Genomic DNA, 5,251 nt, shown 5'->3' on the forward strand with positions numbered 1-5,251 from the left:
AAAGTCCTCCTGGATGAGTTGAAGATCTACCTCCAAGTATAGGGTTGCTTCCTCTCCTTTCCCTCTTCCTCACTGAGATCCCTAAATACTATTAGTAAATGTTCTGATGCATGTATTACTGAGAGTAAAATAAACTCCAGAGTACTTTTTCTTCTTTGTGGCAAATCATCACTCACCAACAATCCTTTGTTTCTTTTAAAATTGGCCTAAGCTGCTTTTCTTTTTCTATATTCAATCTTACAATGGCCTGACCTCATTTGCTTTTTGAGCCAGAAAGATTTATTTTCTAATTCTTTAATCAATGTCTTTAGTTTAAGCTTAATGTTCATTTTATGTACTTTGTATTCAATATGTTCATCCTCAGTCAAACTTGTTGTGACAATAACTGTAATGATGACATTCTATTTTTCAGCCCTTTGGTATCACTTACTAATGTAATGCACTTGCTGGCAAACAAAGACGTGTTCAGTTGTTCTTCATTAATTCTGATTCTTATTTGCGAACGGAGTTAACACACACTGGCTACAGCATGGCGCTAAGATACAGCAGCCTCAGTGAGCTACCCCTTTACTTTGCCATTCTAAAGAAATGTATGTGAAATATTTAATCGGCCTCTGTCGGTTATAACACTTTGGCCACCAACTCAAACTGGTTTTACAAAAAGGAATTTAGTGGTCCATGAGAAGCTCAGAAATTTGAAAGAAGAGCCAAAGGGAATCAAGACAACTCTGAAATCTTCAGTGACTAGCATTCTCCGTGCCCCTTGCCCTGTCCCTTTGCTATCCACCCATCTCTCATCTCTGCTTGTCTTTCAGTGGCTTTAGTCTCTCCTACTGGAATCAGTATCTTCTTGCTCTCTGACATCCTACCAGCTGTATGGCCCAGATACAAAGTACCTTCCCATGAAACTCCACAAACAATTCCCAGGAGGCTTCTGTTTGGCTCAGCGTGGGTCCCTTACCCTTCTTTGCACTAAATCATTTTACACTGGGGAATACAGCAATCCAATTGTTCACATGCTCACCATTGTAGAGACAAGGTAGAGTACAACAGGAAAAAAAGATCCCCCAGAATCACTTGATTAGAAGTGGAGAGAATCAATTCTCAGAGGAAGGAGGAACTACATTGGACAGACAACACTGCAGATCTTAAACATCATGGATGTGAAAGTTAACATTAAATTATACGGCGTGAGGCCTTCAGCTTCTCCTGCCAAGAAGAACTAGAGACAAGAATACTTGGGTAAAAGATACTGTTTTTATTTACATTTTATTTCTTCATGGAAACAATTTCTACTTTTTTACACTCAAGAAACAAGTGTAGGTGTTTTCCAAATCAAAACAGAGTTTAATTCAAAGTTATGCTAAATTAAGGTGAATTTCCCTCAAAGAAATGACTAGTGGTCAAATATTCTCTCATCAACAAGGTAACCAGAATCTATTCACAAACAGCAGTGTGCTTTGAAGGAAGCCTGTGCTTTAGCATGGAGACCAGATCCAACGGAGGCCTGGAGAGTTCCATAAGTAATAGGAGTTCTGAACCAGCAACGCTCAGCAAATAACCCACTGCAGATTAAAATTAGTTTCTCCACCAGTGTTATGAGCAAAAATATGATATGTTTTGAGTATTAGATGACTACACACAGCTAGGCTTCATTTAATCCTTTTCACACTCTAACCTTGCAAGATGTTGAGAATAACATTAATAATATAACAGCTCTTGTGCTACGAACTAAAGTGGAACAACCTATTTCTGGCTACTCAAAGTGTAGTCCACAGACTGGCAGAGTTGACATTATCCAGTAGTTGGTTAGAAATGCAGAATCTCAGGCCCCAAAGACAGGATTCCCAAAGATGATTACGTTTGAGAAGCACTGACCTAGAGTAAACCTACGAGCACCAACTCAAAGGGACGCTAGGTTATCACATCAAGCAATCTAGACTAAATGTAAATATTGGGAAATGGCTTTGGCCAGCGTGACAGGGACACAATCAGAAGAATGGCATTTTCTAAGTTAGGCTGCAAGTCTTAAAAGGCAGAGTTCTAAACAAAAACAAATCCTCCAAAGAATAACAGTGGTCATGATTACTAAGACAGTCATTTTTATGGGGATACACCTACAAACTGAAACAGGGAACCCTAGTTAGTACCAGTATCTTTGAGTGGGAAGCTCAGTTCCTGGATGTGCCTATGGACACATTCTTGCATTCTCACATGTGATGCATGTCTGAGTCTCTTGTCTGTATGTCTGTCTGAGGTTTCTGCCACCTTCCTTTTGTGTCTCCCATCCCCATCTCCTCAACGTCCTCCACAACTGCCCTCTCATGTCACATTTCTTTTCAACGTCTCCTGACAGGATGAAATAGAGCCAAGGCTGGTTGGCTAAACAATGGGGCTTCAATTTAGACTTTACTACACTCAGGGAAAGAGGATAAGTGTTTTCTAAATCAAAACACAGTCCAATTGACTACAGTTCAAACCAAAGTTATGAGAAATGAAGATAAATTTCCCTTAGGGACTAGTAGACAATCATCTTTAAAATATCATGCTCTCTTATCTGAAATTTTTTTAAAAATCTGTTTTTTTCATCTTTGGAGATCAAGAAGATGAAAAATGATGGAGTCTTTCCATTGTATCCCCTCTCTATAAATACACTTATTTCAAATTTGTGTCTCTGTTCAAATCTAAACTGGGGTCCAAATACACTAGCATTAAAATATATTGCTATTGGGACACCTGGGTGGCTCAGTCATTAAGTGTCTGCCTTCAGCTCAGGTCATGATCCCAGGGTCCTGGGATCGAGCCCCGCATCGGGCTCCTTGCTCCACGGGAAGCCTGCTTCTCCCTCTCCCACTCCCCCTCCCCCTGCTTGTGTTTCTGCTCTCACTATCTCTCTCTCTGTCAAATAAATAAATAAAATCTTTAAAAAAAAATAAAATATATTGCTATTTACAATTTCAAAATAGAGTTTTCATCATTCATTTAAAAAATACATATATATTTACAAAATTTCCTTAGATGCCTTTAGTTAAAAAAAGAAGCCTATGTAAACTGAATGGAAAGGGAAACTGTCCTTAGTTATAAATATTTTACAGCAAACATTAACAAATATTCAGTTATGATAAAGATTCTATCAAAAGGCCAACAGGTTTAGACATCTAGACCTGCCCCACTTGCTAACTAATCCCTGGTTCAAGCAGGTGTTGCTATTGCTGTAGGCAAAAGACATAATATAAGATACAGGACATTAGTTAGTACATTGGACTCATAGTATTCCATAACATTAGCAGAAGTTTCGGGTAGAAACAAAGAACCATAATTCACCTCCATCAACACCCAAGAAAATGAAATTTGGCCACCACGAGACAAGTTTGGGCTCTTGCCAATCTGTCATATTAAGCTGTAACTGACCTATGGAATCAAGATCTAATAGGAGGGAACACATACATGTAAGTACAGATAGGATGATTTTATAAGCTTTCAACCTTGTCACTGTCCTCTAAAGTAAGGCTCAGAGCTAAGTGAACTGTGTCTATCAGGATAGCCTGTAGTGATAGAAGAAACTGAAAAAACATAATGCTCATAGACCTTCTAGTATATACAGTAACTTCTCTTCTGCCATGGTTGGGAGAAAGAGCCATAGTCTAACAGCAGAGTATAAGGATCTGGTCCGGAATTCTTTTATCAAACTGGCAAGCAATGCACCTCACAGATGGGGGCTTTGCCACTTCTCTTGCACCTTTATGCAGTAACAGCTGAGCTGATGCATCCTGCACCTGCCGCAGCTTCTGGAGAAGTTTCAGAAGAAGGCCAGAGAACAGTAAATTATAGCTGACTAGCTAAAAGAAAAGGAAGATGTTTATAATCTCTTTAATGGAAGGAAAATAATATCCCATTGAAACTTTCTCTTTAACACATGGTTGTTTCTTCAATGCCTATTAGCTTATAAAGGAAAATAATAAAAAGTCATAATAGTCTTCTTGAGCATGGAGACAAAGCTCAGCAATGGTTATTTTTTGCTTGCTTTTTTGGTAGTTCTAATATTTTCGCTCTACAAACTCATTCTAGAAAAACTGGAACTACTACTATGCTAAAACAAAACCATATTATCCCGCCACCCAGAAATAACTACATTGTGTTGGACAACTTTGTAAGCTTTTTATCTATGCATACATTTTCTTAATGGCTCACAATATATTTAATATATTGTAATATAATTCTTAATATTTTATAGTATACATCTACAATATCATATTAATGGCTGACCAATATGCCATTGAGTAGCATATAATTTATCTGTTCATGTGTAGATAGACATTTAGATCATTTTCAATAATTTACTATCATAAATAACATTGTAATGAACTTGTTGTACATACAGCTTTGCACCCTCTATCTTGGGGGTGGAATTGCTGAATTAATGGGAATGCATATTTCAAAGCTTTTGAGATGTCCTAGTGCAAGTTGGTTTTGAGGAAAGCCTTTCCTTATCACTATATATAAATTGCTTTTCACTGCCCAAGAGATGGATTGCTCTTAACCAGTGATGACCAGGGTGGGCTGAAGTTGTAAAATAAACTTCTAGTATATTTGGAGGGTCTCATATAAAAGGCTACACCTTCATGGATATTTCTACTCACCTTTTTTGAATCTTTCTAATACTCTTAAAATGGTTAGGGAAAATCCAAGTAATCTCCCCTAAACTTGAAGATGGTATGAAGGGTAAGTCTCACGCAGTACCAGCTAAATAATTTGCAAGACACACTGCAAAATGAAAATGTGGGGCCCCTTGTTAAAAAAATTACTGAGAATGTCAAGATGTCCATAGCAGAGCATTAAACCAAGCCTGAGGTACTGTTGAGTATGGTGCCCTGTGCAAGGGCAAAGTCACAGGTGCAGAATATGGCCTTGGTTTCATGCTCACCCAGAAGGTGTCTGCCATGATCACTTGGTCATATACCATATACCACCAGTTTTCAGATCTACTGGTTTATTGCTCAGACATCCATATTCATGTTGAAGAGTAGGCAGAATCCTTTATGCCCCTGCTGATGTAACCATTTGTTGCTTTTCATTAATTATGTCTGACCACATTATCCTTACACTTCATATAGGGGTAAAAAAATCACTCTAATTCTATAAGCAAATAATGTCCTCATATGTCAGTAAACAGTTTAAATTCACAGAAAATACATTCAACCTAAGAAAGATGAAGGTTCCATAAAAATAACGTTGAAACACAAACCTCATT

The sequence above is a fragment of the Phoca vitulina genome, unplaced genomic scaffold (assembly GCF_004348235.1).
Source record: "Phoca vitulina isolate PV1807 unplaced genomic scaffold, GSC_HSeal_1.0 scaffold9, whole genome shotgun sequence".
Classification (NCBI taxonomy): Eukaryota; Metazoa; Chordata; class Mammalia; order Carnivora; family Phocidae; genus Phoca; species Phoca vitulina.